The 17138-nt window shown below is 36.4% G+C and overlaps 1 long non-coding RNA gene across 1 annotated transcript; it reads right to left on the bottom strand.

Annotated features, from left to right (window-relative positions):
- Positions 1-5674, bottom strand: LOC146465468 (uncharacterized). The gene is made up of 2 exons (XR_014868325.1): positions 4959-5674; positions 1-207 (listed from the first exon to the last, which is right to left on the bottom strand). It is a non-coding gene; the product is annotated as an uncharacterized LOC146465468 (long non-coding RNA).
- Positions 5675-17138: the final 11464 nt, after the last annotated feature.

Raw genomic sequence — 17138 nt, 5'->3', positions numbered from 1 at the left:
TGAGCAGTCAAATAAATTATTTATTAGCATTTAAATGAAAGATTAACACTTTTATTGTTTCTAGTTTTCCATCTGACTGTTTTTTTCATCTTCTCCTCAGGAAATGCCCCTTCTCTTTATTCTTCGCCTTCTAATGGAATGTGTTACACTTTGAGCGTTCCAATATCAGATCGCCGGCGTAACCTTCAGTTCATTAGCAGTTGTTGTCTGTAAGTAGAAAATAAAGTAAACATTCATCCAATCGATAAAACTTCAATTTATACCTTAAATAGACATCCGGTCGTTAATAATCACTCAATATCTACTAAACTGCCCCCTCCTAAAATCGGTATCTTTGTGATAAACGCCCCTGGGAAACTTTATCTATTAAAGGCACCCTTTAGAAGTAATGTTTAAAACACGAGCAGCTGTGTTTTATCGGGATTGAAAACGCCTAGTGGTTTTAGCCCCGATAAAGCACGTGCTGCGAGTTTTTTTGAAAGGTTTCAAAAAAATTCCTGGAATAGCGTGTGTCAAGAGAGTTCATGTAACATCGATGCTTTTGTGAACGTTAGAAATTAGCACACTAATAAGGGGGAGGTTTTATACGGTTTTTAAACCACTGCACGTGATGTTTTATCGACCATTTGATAGGTCAATGGGCTTATGAATTATTAATGAGTTTTTTGAAGAAAGATAATAATCCCCCTGGGTTAATTATCTCTGAAATAGGCGTGGTCCCCTCCCACCCCAAATTTCTTTCTAGATTCTAATAGGCCTTGCTAAGATCTGTTTTCTCGCATAGTCATAAATTACGTAAAACTACCTCTGTATCAGGAGTCACGATCTTATATCCCTTAATGTTTTCACTACAGTGGAACCACGCTCTACGGACACCAGCATATTAGGGAAAGTTTCGTTTGTCCCGACGAAAATCTCAATATTTTCTCGTAACTAGTTCGGTTCATACGGACAACGTCCCCAGTAACAAACTCTTATGCTTCGTCAACCCCACTTTACGGACACTAGTTATCTGCGCACTGTCTATTTTCATTGTCACAATCACGTGCTAATTGTAGACATTGTACCCTGTCCAAATACTAGTAATGGCAGATTTTATCACTAAAACAAAGCACAATAGCGTAATATTTTTGATGAGCCTTTCAGTTCGGTGTTTGACACTTGTACTGTAGTCCTTTAATAATGTTTTCTGCTCACTATACCTACACAAAAGTTTCACTTCCTTGGCCTTTAGCAGCAGTCATTGCTTGCAGCTTTCTTCCTCTTTGACGTCCTTTGCTTGCCGTTATCAGCATCAACCTCCGCGCGGAGGCTGATGCTGATAGGACTGTTGGACTCGTGTTTCAAGAACAATAAAGTAGTTTTAGTCCGAGACTATAATAAATGAGGGTAACATTTCACTAGTTTGAACTTGTTACAGTTAAAGTTAAGAAGTTAAACGACGTCTTTCTGCCGTAAAAATATCTGCTTTAGTTTTTGTATCGATGAAACATGTGTCCGTGACGTTTTTTCTGAGAGCCCGCTTAATACAAAAACCTGTATAATACGGACACTTTGGTATGTCCCCTTGGTGTCCGTATTAACGTGGTTTCACTGTATTACCTTTTGGGCGTTTTTAGCTATACACGTACAGAAATGTTTCCATACGATCTTAACACGAGACTACACAGTGACACAACTGGCCAGTTTGGTTGAAGTCTAACGATTCTGGGTTAGAATTGTTTAGACATCTACCTGTTTCTCTCAAGATAACGTTGTGAAACGTCTGTCCATCATGCGTCCAAATTAAGTCATGATGTGGGCCATGAAAAATATATGAGGTCCAAATTTTTTTCGCATTTTATTCGGGTTAAATGTAACCCATGCCCAGCGAAGCTCATCGAAAAAGGAACAGCCAATATTCAATTCAATTCTTATCTGTAACTTTTAAGTTGTTTAATTCGATGTGACTGTAAATAAATGTAAACATTGGACCAAAATTGAGTTTTTCCTCTTTCTTTTTCCACATCAATGATTTTTCTTCGATTCAATTGTCTAATATCATTTGGTTTTTTTTTCCCAAGGTAATGCACTTTGCTAAAATAAGTTTCCCTAATTGTCCAAAGGAAGCTATTCACTGCTCATACATGCCAGCGGAGCCCACGGCATCAAGTTACTCAAAAGACGTCCCTTTTGGTTTTAAATTTGTCGCTAATGGACTCAAAATCGTTGCAAATATTTATAATAGCCAACAGATATCCGTTTAAGAGATACTATACATTCGACGCCTGTAATTTAATTTAGAGTGCACTTCCTAACTGATGAAAGTTTTGGTGGTGGGGGAATTTTTTAATTTAAAGATCTTGACCGGGTTTCTCAGTCGTAAATCAGTACCCTTCATTTATTCCGGACGCTGGCCAACTTATATAGTATCTGATCCAATGCGCGCCCGTGGAAGTTGGTGGAATAATTGTTAAGTATAATATTGTGCAAAACAAAAATTAAGGAAGAAGGTTTGAGAAGCAATTTAAATGCTATTCAAAATGATTAAGAATCAGTTCGATGAAAAGAATTAAGAACAATTTGTGTTTATTTTAATTTTTGAAAGTTTAAAATAACTGGCCAAACTTTCCTTGAGTTTGTTCCAAATTTTGGATTGTGAGATTAGTAGAATTGAGATCTGGTTGAGAGGGGCTGAAAAAGGACCGTGGTATATGAGTTTAATTTCCTTTGCAATAATAAAATTTGGAATATTTTGAAATTATGGATAATAGATTTTACGACCGGAATCAAATAATAATGACAATTAACAGGAAGGAAAAAAATTACCAGAAAAAGATATTTTTATTATTGGCCTTCATCACTTCCAATTTCCTGATTAAAATTACATTAAATCTGACACGAACCGCTTCCTCTGTTATTTTCAAACATGCTAAGTCCATCTTAAGTTAATTTGGTCAACTTTTACTACTAATGCATGCACATTCGCCATAATTGGCAGACGGATGCGCCTAATTCGTGGATTGAAGGTGGAAAAATGCACTTCACTTGGGAGGATTGAATAAATAAAAGAATGCGTGAGATTTGCCTGTGGCTAGAGCTATTTTAATATCCTGGAATCTTGACTGATGAAGTAAACATCGCAGCAAGAGTCCTCTGTGTTATACGTAAGACTAGGAGCCACCGATATCGCAAAACTGATACCAAAGAAGATTTCCATCATCCGACTAAATGAAATGATATTTCTTCTTTATCTGAATGATAGTAACTTGCAGTTATGAAACTATGAAGGATAACCGAAGCTTATTTTAATCATTATCTCTAATTATTTTTTTCCATTCCCATGTTAGGGCCTTTGGGCTATATCTATCACTACAAGTTTAAGAAAAACGACCACAGTTTTGTGTTTTGAAAACATGTCTCGACAGCTCCTCTGTCATCTTCAGTTTGAAACCGGAAAGTTGAATTTATAACAAGTACATACAAATGCTAATGAGAAAAGAAAAAAAATAGTAACATCTATCACTACAATTTTAAAGAGTTATTCCTGCATTCCTTGAATTTCCAAGGCTGTTATCTTTCAAAGTAGGGTTAGAGGTATTCCTAAAACTAAGATGATTATTCTTTATCCCTATAATTTTGGGGTAAGAAATCGATTATTAAATCATTTCGAGAGTTATTTTTTACCCTAAAACCCTTTACTGGGCCTCTCCCGATTCACTCATTGTTAAAAGTTTTATTTTTTCACGGCGAAATCGTTAACGGTTTGTAAGTCCTCTTGTTCTCTGGTTCAGGGTTTTGTACAGTGAAAATGTACGATGCATTCTCAGAACCTATATTCTGTCATGATTCTACTTTGAAACGAAAAAATAAAGTCAACGATGTGTTTCGACTATTTCTTTGAAAACTTCAAGATGTTTCGACAGAGCCTCGTTACGCAAACGCAAGGAAGAATAGGAGAATTAATCCGACAAGTCAAGTTAAAAAGATTTTCATTTGCATAGGCAAGCCAGACCGACGCATAAGCAAATATAACACAATTAAGCAAAAATGTTATGGATTGACAACAATGCATTCGATTCACAGCTTCATATTAATAACAGCCAGTCGAACACAGTTAAGTTTTGTTAGTCTTCCAAATCGTTCGCGTTCTGAAATAAAGATTTCTTGATCTAGGAGGACTGAACTTTTTTGTCCGAAGATAAAAGACCCCCCGGAGAGTAAAAAACTGGCGAGAGAAAGGAAGTTCGTTATTTCCAACTATTGTAAGAAAACAATGCAAGTCGAATTGCAGATCATAATATTGGCGAGATAAGCGTGTGTTCAATCAGGTGTTTTCACAATTGACGCGCTATTAACGGTTGGAAAAGGTGAGTTTTTAATTAACCATGAATCGTCTTCCTTTTGCTGCATCAGAAATATTTAGGATCAATTTAACGACAACAAGCGAACGACAAAAATGACCACGTGACCACATTTATCTCACGTTTGCTTTTCTCCATTTTCCGTTTCTAAGCGGTGAAGTTGAGTGTTTTCATCAAAGCCCAGAATTATTTTGTACTATTCTCATCTGTTTTAAGGCAACGTTAACGCGAATCTGACGTTCGCCGTTTGCCGTAAGCGCTATTCTAAATCTCTGTCTCTATTAACAAATTGACAAGAAAAAAAAAAAAGAAAAAAAAGATAAATAGAAAGTTTCACCAACATCGCTTGGATAAACCTTCTCAGTTTGGACAATTTTTTTTCCTGAAATACTTGTGATCAGCAAGTCCCCAAAAAAGAAAGAAACTTCGTGTTATTTTTGCCCTTGGTTCGTAAATCCCGCCACCAAATACATGTACCGCATCAGTTTTTGTAAGGTTCCTATAATATTCCAGTAAACTATAGCTAACCACACTAAATCATGTAAAGACCACAGCATGAAGAAAATTGAGCTTAATCATAATACACTGCAGCGTAGCTAACACATGATTACCTACCGAAGCCTAGAGTAGCCATTAAACCTATTTCGTGGTCTCTGGTCATTCACAGGACCTTCTGGGAAGCGATCTGGTTTGCGTTGAGGAAAACGGCCGGACTTTGTCCATCCTGGTCGGCGCTGGTTTGCCTTTTGAGGACTTCCTCCAGAGCTTTGATCTACTGTGGGTTTTTGATTTTCGTTATGGTTAGTCTTACGATTTGTTAAAACTATTAGAACTTCATCACTGTCGTCGACCATGAGACAAGATACAAGAAAACTAATAAGAAAAACGGTGGAAAGCGTTGTTCTTCTCATATTTCTGCCTTAACTCTGTTCCACTTAGGTTTCCCCGCTGTTGCTAATCGTTGTTTGCTTGTGCCGGGAATGAGATAAACCCTGGCTTATAAATCTTCAGTCTGAATCCGCCTCCTGCATTCGCTCGCATAATAGAATTCACCGGAAGAAAGTACTCAACAATAGCCAAAGATCATTTATGCCTTTTCTCGTCAACTCTTTCAAAACAACAAGAACACCACAGAGATAAATCGCTTAGCAAGGCGTTAGAAACAAAACAGGAACAATGAACCTCTTAAAGCGCTTGATAATGGCCACAGTGATCTGTGAATAAGCTTCTTATGGTTAAGGATGTGGTTGATTGAGTCGAAGATAATGGTTCCCGTTAGGTCAAACAAGGGGTTTCTATTATGCATCACTTAGATGACGCATACTGATTATTTTTAGAACATTCTAAGTTATTGTCAAGAAAAAGATATTTGATGACATCGGAGATTGGGCTAGAAGCACGTGGAAACAGATGTTGAGGTTTCCAAAAGTGCGTTCATAATTAATGACATATACGATCATGTTTGATAAGGAAACTGTCGTGCGGTAAAATTAAGCGGCTTTTTTTTTCTTTTGGCGATACTGCATTTGCAGTTTAAGTCTATGAGATCGGATTGAGAATGCTTTTAAAAAGGTTTTGATAAAATACAGAACACTCGTCTTTTCTGGCCTCAGTGACACTATAGATAAGTCAAAAATCCTGAATTTTCTGCATCAAAGAGAAAGATTCATCGCTTCAGAAAATATACTTCGTTGGTAATTCGTTTTCTTTCACACTTCATCTTTGATGCCAAAATTTGCAACACTTTTAGAAAGTGAAATTCGAAATGCGAGTTTTGTTAATTAAGTATACATAAAATACGAATGACTTTATATCAAAGGTATTATTTTGAAGAAAATTGTAGACATTCCGAATTAGTTTAGCATTTTGATTTAGAAAATTAAGATCAATTAGTTTTTACCAAGCTTAGATTTATTTAATAAGTTTCGGTGGAGATCAAACCTTGAAAATGAGAAGAAAAAAAAATACTGTTTACTAATTCTGCTCCATCATAATGATATCACAATAAGGCAAATATGTTTTTTGTTGGTGCAGTTGCCTTTAAATTAAATTCTTTATCTCTTATCATCTCTAATTTAATCAAAAGGGCCGATACACTGCTTCGAAAATTCGCGCAAACAAGCTTAGCTTAAGACATCCGCTCTTCGGCGTAAACATTTACTCATAAAACTTGCCGCAATAAAATTGTCGCAAAAAACACGATAAAATAATAAGTTTTATTTGTGCTCTTTCCACAAACACAGAAATGGCATAATTGGCTTAATTTGCTTAACGGTTACTATAGGCTAACCAAAATCCTATTTGCTATAAGTTCAAAAGAATGAACAAACATGCCATAAACTAACATCTTTGATGCGGTAGAAAATATTTCTTCGCCTGAAACACTTGGGAAAATTTATTTCACTGTGTCTTTCTTAGGGTAGAATTATGTCCATGCAGCCTGACCCTCCAAGATCCAAGTGCCCAAAACGTATTTATATGTTTTTTGTTTGTTTTGTTTTTGTTTTTTGTTTTATTTCTTTACGTCCTATATTGTTATCGGGACATAACAACGTTTTATTACATGGATATGATAGAAAATCTGATAACTAAAAACTGCCAAGAAACGTGCACTTCGACATGGCGTTACATGAACTTAAAGTACGCTACCTGTAGTTCCGACTTTCGAATGCAACTTTTAACTGAAGGCAAAAAAAATAGATTTCATCGCGACTTTCAATGCAGCAGCAGTATTAGATCTAGATTGTCCTAAAAATAATGCATGGTAGGCGGCCTTACTTTATTCAATATTTGTTTACTTCCGAAAAATCTAGAAATATTCAGTTAATAACGGAATTCTGTTTTTTGGCGACGAAAGTGTTTCAAAAGCAAAGAAGAACAATTCTTAGAGGGGAAGTATCATGAAAATTTTATGTCATTTCAAAACCCAAAAATGTTTGTCTGACAACAGAAACAAAAAATAATTGTCTAGTTTTGTTATAAATTATCACCCCAGTGTAATAAAACTGTCGATTAGTGCCCCTGGCCAGAGAAAGAATAGGTCGGAATGGATTAAAACTTGAAAAATATTAGGCTAATGTTTTTCAAGTTTTCGCATTTTTGTTTCAAAACTGCGCTAAAACAGAGTACGAGTTCTTTCTGTCAAGAATTGGGTTGATTTCTCTACTCTCGTTGCTCTAGAATTATTTTGTAGCAAAGTGAAGGTCCTATTTCACCTTTTTGAACAAAAGAGGTCAAAAACCTCATGATACTTCCCCTTTAAGTAGGGCGCCGGTGTACTGTATTCTTTCTCTTTGCTTCTTTACTTTAAACTGCTTTTTGCCGAGTACTATTTTAATGAAACTCAGTATACCTACAGCAGTACGAGAATAAGCTACTCACGTATCTTTCATTAAACCGTCTATTTTCCAAAGTTCAGTACCAGGAACATACTGTGTTTACAAAAAGCAAAAAGTCAGCATGACTCGAGAAAGATAATACAGATCTCGCCATAATCTATTTATTACAGAACAAATCAAAGACATCTGAGGTCATTCAAGTTTTAAGGGTTTTTCGATTAACGCATTCTTTCCAAGCTACGAAATATAACAAAGCCAGTGACAAATTATGACTTTGCAATCTCACGAGGGCCGCTGAGCTGTTGTTGTTTTCAATTTTTAACTTTGATAACATCTATTCTTCTGATCATTTCTTTTCTAGTACAGTTAGTCTGTTCTGCACTGTTACCTTTAGGTAATAATATGAACTATACAGAAAAAAATCTTCATTTCAAATGACGCAGCTGCCTATGGGTATGAAAAACGTTTTGGGCTGTGTTAAAGAAGGTGATCAACTTTCTAATAAAGTGCAAGACAGCCGGTTGAGGAAAGTCGTCATAACTTGCTGATAAGTGATATTGAATCGTTTCCACTGAGTACACAGTAGATTAATCTGGTTATATTAAACTTTGACCGTGATAATAGTCGTTTAAATGACTAGCCAGAATCACAGCTATTTTAAACAATTTTTGAAATAGCTGTGATTCTGGCTAGTATCTTTCGTATTAAAAACATGATGGAAACGAGGTCGCCATACTTTTATCATTACATCATGTCAGAACTGCTCAATCGAAACATGTTTTGAAGTTGTTTTCGAGCGGATTGTTTTTATCGTGATATAAAATCCCCATTTGCATTCATTCTTCGGGAATTCTCAGCTGATTTTAGAACAGTTTTTGAAACGTTAAGAAACTTTAACATCTATGCACACTTGTGTATTTCACGAATTTAGATATGATTTTGGAGTTGAAGACTTTGGCATTTCATTGTTTGTTCATAAATTGCTAGTTCGATTGCGTCAAAACTATTTTTGACGCAAAGTCGGTCTTTTTATTTGATAAATTTGAAAAAAATATATATATAATCAGCAAAAATAATTTACCACGACAAGTTTTTTTGTGTGATTGCCTCTCCAAAAACTATACTGGTCTATTATAAGGTTGCGTTCGATTGACCGTATAAGCGGAATAGCTGTTAGACAGTTTATCTTTTTAAGTAAATTTGCGAAGACATTTTTGCAAAATTTCGCTCGGACACATAAAAGAGACTATTAGCTTTGATGTTCTGGAAACAATTAAAAAAAAGTCGATAGCACGACTTCTTTTTATTTTTGTTCTTTTGATATTACACTGAAAGAATAAAATTGCAGGTTTAATGTGTTTTCGCGCGCATGACAGATAGAAACTTTGGCTGAGGAAAATAAAGGTTAGAAAAAAAACATTAGTTTCGAAGATAAAATTCCTCTAACACACTATGCAATGAAAGGGGCTCAAGGCAAAATGTGCAGCTCAAAATTTCGTAGCACTGGAAAACGTATCCCCTTTCGTTTTCGAAGGAGCAAATTTTTCGTTAAAAATGGGGAAAAAAGGTCAGCTAGCATTTTTGTAAAACGAACAACAGTGATATATTTATTTACAGAAAATAAGGTTATTATTAAACTGACCCGAAAATAGCAACGCTAATCGAGGCGGGTTAGGCTTCATGCATGTCATATTTTTACAAAATAAAAAGAGCAAAAGGGAAATAAAAAGAAGAGAGAGTAAAATGAAAAGTGTCGATTAATTGTTGTAGCAAGAAAAATGTAGAAAGGAGTAACAGGAAACGATATGTGTGAGATATTTTTTTATAAGTCTTAGACGGTTATTGCATCACTCTCGCTAGGATACGACTCATTGCTACTTAAATTAATTCTTGAAGGTTTTTTTTTTTATAAGTTTTTTAAACCATTTAAATCATTCCAGATTTTGACGCCAATACGTGAAAAATCTTCGTGTGTGTGTGTGTGTGTGTGTTTTTTTTCGCATCAAGTCTAGCCGTTCTTAACGTAAACGTGTTGGGATATTAAGAGCCGTTAATATCCGAAAATTCGAATTTTTTTTTATTTGCCCCAAAAGACCCTTTTGGTGAACTATTTTCAAAAATAATATTCAAAAGTTCCAGCGAATTTTTTTTTCGGCAAAAATTAGGAAAGTTCGAAATCGGCCTCAACGTGCCCGATGGCTCGATTGAAATTATGCAAATTAGTACATTTTTAAAACTCTCGTTCAAGACAACGCAACGTTTTCTCGAGTTGACACTTTCACAATCGTTTTTACATCCCTTTTGCTTGCTTCCAAACTATATTTTATCTCGACCTGAACATTCTTTCATTTGAAGTTAGCAACGTAAAGAATACAATGTTTGCTATTTCTTAGATAGAGTGATTTTAGCCATATTTCAGATGACCATATCATCGGGGGTATACGAATATACTGGTAATGAAATACCTGTTTTGAACGGGTAATTTTTCTTATTTATCATGTTAAAATATTTAGTTTGGCCCGTGGCAAGCGAGCGCGCTAGGTCGAGATGTGTGGAATGCACTTTGACACAATTCGCCATTTCAGCACTTCATGTTCCTCCTGTAACTTTGCACGTGTCAATACAGTTCACGGAAGCTTTTAGATAAAAGCCAAGGTCTCTGGTTTCATTTCATGCTTTAATACACGTATTTTTAAGCTAGAAAGTGTAAATGCTCCTTTTTTGGGTGACCCAAAACAGAATTTGCCTTAAATATTACGAATAAAGTCCACTGCAATAAAAAACTGTAAAAATCGCGCACCAACGTAAACTGTAAACATCAGCCGTTTCTCAACTCGCCACATGGGTGAAACGCGTCCGTTATTGTTTTACCTCTGTATACATTTATAACCAGAAAGTAGAAACAAAAATTCTTCTCTATGCCCATCTGTATAAAAACACTTGCCAACGAAGCTTTTGTTTTTCTGTGTGTTTGTCGAAAATACTGAAGAATAGTGCAACATTGTTACTGACTGCTTGACTCATTCAATCACAACCGGATAACACGACTGAATACTAGATATAAAAAAAATGCTCTTAATTCTCTCCAATCGTTACTCACATTATATCCGGCGATATCACATCCCAGAGGCAAGGCTGAAAGTTGTCTCAAATTCCGCATATTAGAAATTTAAAGTTTTGAACAACGCGAACAACTTTCACTGCGTGACAAGTGAAATGTGATACGCAAGCGCGCGAAAAGCACAGGAACAAGCTATGTCAACATTTGCGCTTGTGATGACAGTGCGAAAATAATTTTTGAAATTACAAGAAGAAATTAAGACAAGTCAAGGTCTGCAAGGTATATTTGATTGCCGGATTGAAACGAAATTCATGTATCCCCCGGGGGGGATTTTACCGAATTCTCATCAACAACAACAACAACAACAACAACAACCTTTATTTTCCTCAAAATAAAGCCGAAATTAACTAAAATGAAAAGTAAACCAATCAAGAGCTTTCGAGGTCTCGATGCGGTATTTCAATGCTATTCTCAAACAAAAAGCTAATATATTTAGGAGAGTAAAGTAGTTCGCCATGGAACCTCTCCGTGCGGATCGATCAAGCTCAAAAAATGCGCAATATTTGCAATGTGTTACGCTTAATCAATGCAAAAAGGGCGTTCGCTCGCACCTATACAGGCACAAAAGATCCGGCCTATGAAGAAATTCAAGACGAAATAGTGTTGTTGCTAGAAAGAGCAGGTAAAGTGTTTTCATTTGAGTGAAACTAAGAGCATGAAAGAACATTTTATTTCCTTTTCTGATTTTCCCCTATTTTTTTTAGAATCGTTGTTCATCATGATCAATGTATGCACTGTGGCTTAACCTAATCCAAATGGAACTCGTAATTAAGTTATCTTCAACCAATTCCATATAAAGATCACTATAAATTGAATAATCACTAGACTCTGGTACACAGGCTCAAAAGATACTCTCAATGGCCTTTTCAAAGGCTGTTTGTGTGGTGGATACTCTGGAGCACGCTAGGAGGATTTAACAAAGACAACGTCAGACTTGAACAGTGACGGCCCGTAAGAGATAACACCGTCTTTTAGACCGAACACGAACATCTGAGAAATGCCAGTCGTGCCCCTTGTCCTTTGACACTAGTGCGCGCGCTAGAAAATAAATTAAGGTTAAACTCTTACCTTAAAATTCGATCAGCTCTACCGTTAGCAACAATGCAGAATAATGTTGTGTATTTCCGGTTAACATTTTATCACCATCATTGACTCATCTCAAACTGACATTAAAGCTACGTTAAATATTTGACTGCAATAGGCCTTATCACGGTTTTCGACGCCATTTTGAAGAGTAGGCAAACAGGCTTGAAATAACAGTGTTTGTATGGAAATTCGATGTCAAATAATTTTCATAAAATAATAAAACATTGCTGCTGAACAATTCATGAATTGGAAACTTTTGGCGTTAGGAAAAGGATTTTAAGAAAAAAAATTGGAGGGATGTAACTGTGCCAGAGAGCGTCCAGTCGTGTTTTGAACTTTCCTTACATTTTCCTGTATTTTTTTTCCTGCGAACTATTTTTAGTACTACAGTTCACGGCTGGTTCGCTTTATCCACAACTTTTGAGCATTGATCCATGGCGAAAGACAAACTTCACTCTCCTCAGTGTATTAGCTTTTTGTTTGAGGATAGTACTGATATACCGCATTGAGGTTTCAAAAGGTCTTAATTTGTTGACTTGATTTGTAAATTAATTTCGGTTTTACTTTTTCTGTAATGTTATTGATGAGAATCCGGCACAGACAATACAGAGTGAATCTCGGAGGAGGAAAACTACATGATTATCGTTTCAGTCCATTAAATATACCTTGCAAACCTTGACTTGTCTCAATTTCATCTTGTAATTTCAAAAATTATTTTTGCACTGTCATCACTGACAAGCGCAAATATTGACAAAGCTTATTCCTGTGCTTTTCGCGCGCTTGCGTATCACATTTCACTTGTCAAGCAATGAAAGTTGTTCGCGTTGTTCAGAACTTTAAATTTCTAATATGCGGAATTTGAGACGACTTTCAGCCTTGCCTCGGGGATGTGACATCGCCGTATATAATGTGAGTAACGATTGCAGAGAAGTAAGAGCATTTCTTTATATCTAGTATTCAGTCGTGTTATCCGGTTGTAATTGAATGAGCCAAGTAGACAGTAACAATGTTGCACTATTCTTCAGTATTTTCGACAAACACACAGAAAAACAAAAGCTTCGTTGGCAAGTGTTTTTATACAGATGGGCATAGAGAAAAATTTTTGTTTCTACTTTCTGGTCATAAATGTATACAGAGGTAAAACGACGGACGCGTTTCATCCATGTGGCGAGTTGAGAAACGGCTGATGTTTACAGTTTACGTCGGTGCGCGATTTTTTCAGTTTTTTATTGCAGTGGACTTTGTTCGTAATATTTAAGGCAAATTCTGTTTTAGGTCACGTAAAAAGGGAGCATTTACACTTTCTAGCTTAAAAATAACGGTAGTTTGGAAGTGTAGCATGACATGAGAGACAGGGTATTAATTTCACTGACGGCTCTTTCATCTCACTTGAACGGCTCAATATAAACTCGAAAATTTCACCTGAAACGAATCATTTGATGACTTAATGCTAATATGGGGAGCTCTCAAGTTTAAAGCTTGTTATTTACGTGTATTAAAGCATGAAATGAAACCAGAGACCTTGGCTTTTATCTAAAAGCTTCCGTGAACTGTATTGACACGTGCAAAGTTACAGGAGGAACATGAAGTGCTGAAATGGCGAATTGTGTCAAAGTGCATTCCACACATCTCGACCTAGCGCGCTCGCTTTCCACGGGCCAAACTAAATATTTTAACATGATAAATAAGAAAAATTACCCGTTCAAAACAGGTATTTCATTACCAGTATATTCGTATACCCCCGATGATATGGTCATCTGAAATATGGCTAAAATCACTCTATCTAAGAAATAGCAAACATTGTATTCTTTACGTTGCTAACTTCAAATGAAAGAATGTTCAGGTCGAGATAAAATATAGTTTGGAAGCAAGCAAAAGGGATGTAAAAACGATTGTGAAAGTGTCAACTCGAGAAAACGTTGCGTTGTCTTGAACGAGAGTTTTAAAAATGTACTAATTTGCATAATTTCAATCGAGCCATCGGGCACGTTGAGGCCGATTTCGAACTTTCCTAATTTTTGCCGAAAAAAAAATTCGCTGGAACTTTTGAATATTATTTTTGAAAATAGTTCACCAAAAGGGTCTTTTGGGGCAAATAAAAAAAAATTCGAATTTTCGCTTCTGTCGCCGGATTCTCGAAAGTTACTGACAACGGCTCTTAATGAGCGAGCTAAGTGGAGAAGGTGTGAATACTTGAAGTTCTCGAAAATAGTTTCATGACGTTATATTGGTGCAGTGTTATTGTGAACACCGAACATTAAATTACATACGGCTTCGTGATATAAGAAGGTTACTGGTAGAATTTTACCATTTACAAGTAAGGCGAATTTCATACGTTCTCTTCTATCAGTAAAGTAGATTAGACGGTATCGCACGTTTTTGGAGGACAATGATTTAATTTGTTTCCAGATAAGTCTTAGAAGCATTGCCCCAAGTAATAAGTCTATAAGTTAGATATGGTACGATTAAAGATTTATACATATTTATAAGGATAGACGAGGTGACAAAATACCTCAATGAGTTCAGCAAAAAATTCCTATTGTCTTACATATTTTGGTGATAACAAAATCGATATGGTTTTTCTAGGAGAGGTTAACATCGATTTTAGCTCAAGATATTTAATACGTATAGTTCTTACAATCGTTTTTTAATCAATCTCTTACTTTATCTCTTGCAGATGTCAAAATACAAAACTGGAAGAAATGATCAGAAAAATCAGTGATAATAAGAATGATGTATTATTCACTGAGTGAGTGACACAGGCAAACTCGGAAAAAGGAAATCCGAGTGCTCCTATCAGGAGTCGAACCTAAGACCTTCCGATTACTAGTTCGGATGCTCTACCACTGAGCTCGGCAGGTAATTGAATCGCTTCTGATAGTCGTTTCTGTTTGACGTGGGGCGTCAATTTTTACGCGAATGTGTCATAATCCTTTATGCGTGAACATTTATTTATGGCGAGAAATTTATTAAATTCTATCTTTAAACCAGACGCATTTGAAAAGTAGCTGCGGGAACCGGAAAGCGATACCCAATATGTAGTTTGTTTTGGTTTTGGGGAATTATTAATTAGGAGGGCTTTTTCAACAACGCGCCTTCAGAAAACTAGCATTCGAAGGCTCCGATTTTCTTGGTTTGTCTTTCACAACATGGGAAAAACCGTTTTGCAAGTTCATGTTTGATTTTAGGTTTTTTATGTGATTGATTGGCGTTTAAAAGAGATATATCTCCCGCTCCGAAAACAGAATAGATTGTTTTTCCCATGTTGTGAAACTGATAAACCAAGAAAATCGGAGCCTTCGATTGCTAGTTTTCTAAAGGCGTTGTTGAAAGTTCATGGGACAAACATCCTGCGTACTGCTAGGATTGGAATGTCAATGTGTGGCATATGTGCAATGGAATAAATGTGGTGATAATATTCCCACCAATAAGAACTTGGTCTGGATCACTGGCAAAAATATTATCAAGATTATCAATTAAAGAAGCTGACGTTCTATGTATACACGCATGTTGGCTTTTCAACAGTTGGAAGGAGATACTTAACTATGTAAAACTTTTTTTTTAAATAATTCATGACTTTAATGAGATGTCTGACAAGTGAAAATCACCTGTAAGGTAAACTATGCAAATTAAACCGAATTGGCCTTGCTTTGTGACAGGGCTTCGCCGCCATGATAATCTTCATCAGCTCGCTCAGCATCTCAGCTAACCTCTCTTTTCCAATTCCTCAGTTATCCTTTCTAATTGTTCTTCAGATCAGCAACCTTATTGCGATGTTGTTGATTTTCTTTTCTTTCTGCTCTCCAGTACGTCTTGTGCATAAGTTAGAAAATTTAAAACCACGAACTGAAAAATACACGTCCGCTTCGCTTGAGCGGTGTATCGCAACATACCAACAACAGGTGGAAAATTCGGGGACAAATTTTGTTTCCTAACACTTTCTTCAACTTAAATTTTCAGCCAAAGCATCTGTACAGATCAATCCCTGTTAGCACAAGACATGTGTCTTTAAAAGGGTAGAAAACGATCTGGTGAACACAGGAGAAAACATTTTAAGTATTTTGCTTAAATGTTCTCGTTGGGTATCCCGGTCTAATCAGCATATGCCCTGAATAGACCATTTCCGATATACAGTCGAACCTCTTTATTACAGGCACCAAGGGGACAGGAATAAGTGTCCGTATTACAGAGGTGTCCGTTTTAGAGAGGTAGGCTTTATATGGATTTCGGTCACTCAGGGACCAAGTGAACTGTCCGTAATAGAGAGGTGTCCGTATTATAGAGGTGTCCGTAAGGAGAGGTTCCACTGTATTAAAATTCTAACTTGGCTACGAGGTTTGGGGGAATAAAACAACGGAAATTATATTGAGGTTCAAAGATAAAATAGATAATAATACACGTTGTAAATTCTCAGAAAAGATCTCCGATATCTCTTCCCCCCACCCCCCCCCCCCCCAAAGCAGGAATCGAGAATTTACAATGTGTACTTATTATTTGTTTCATTTTCATAGCATTAGGTGGTTGGCTGGTTCAGAGCTAAATAATTAATTTCGTTTGTTTTATTCCCCAAGACTCGTAACCAAGCTAGAATTTTAATAAATCGAAAATGGCCTATTTCCTTCGGCTTGAGACATTCGCGATTGATCCCCTAGCATGCTGATTAACCTGAGTAACGGAAAATTAAAGTTAAAGTCGGCATGAGGTGGCTGCTGAAAAGACTTGCAACTTATGCTGTTTTGATTTCAAATAGGTTTCAATTCGTAGGACAGCTCCCCAGGCCGGACTTGTCCATTGAAATTATGCTTGTCTCTTTGTGTGAACTGTTCCGAACAGTTCACACAAAGAGACAAGCATTTGATCGCAGGGACTTGTCCCACGGCGCGGGACAAGTCCCTGCGATCAAATGAAAACTGATAAATCAACAGGGGCACCCAACGACAGTTTTCTCTCAGATCCTTTGAAACGCTATTTTAGGATACCTGGAGTGCCTTTAAAGCTCTGTAGGTTCATTTTAGGCTGCGCTATAATATTTTTATCTGTTCGGTCATTCTAGGGGAACTTCAGTCTTTTGGAAATTACTAGGGCATTTTTGTCCATTTCCAGAAAACCTTAGGTCTTATTTCCTTTCCGAAAATCTTACCTGCCCTTTTTTCGGTACCCGAAACGACATTTTTATCAATCCGAAAACAAAAGGCCTTAAATTTTCCATATCACGAAAGTTCGAGGTGAAAATTCCCCTCTGAGAAAATC

This window comes from Pavona decussata, unplaced genomic scaffold (genome assembly GCF_977016875.1).
Source record: "Pavona decussata unplaced genomic scaffold, jaPavDecu1.1 SCAFFOLD_156, whole genome shotgun sequence".
Taxonomy (NCBI): domain Eukaryota; kingdom Metazoa; phylum Cnidaria; class Anthozoa; order Scleractinia; family Agariciidae; genus Pavona; species Pavona decussata.
The sequence above is the reverse complement of the archived record's forward strand: the minus strand, read 5'-3'. Positions and strand labels throughout refer to the sequence as shown.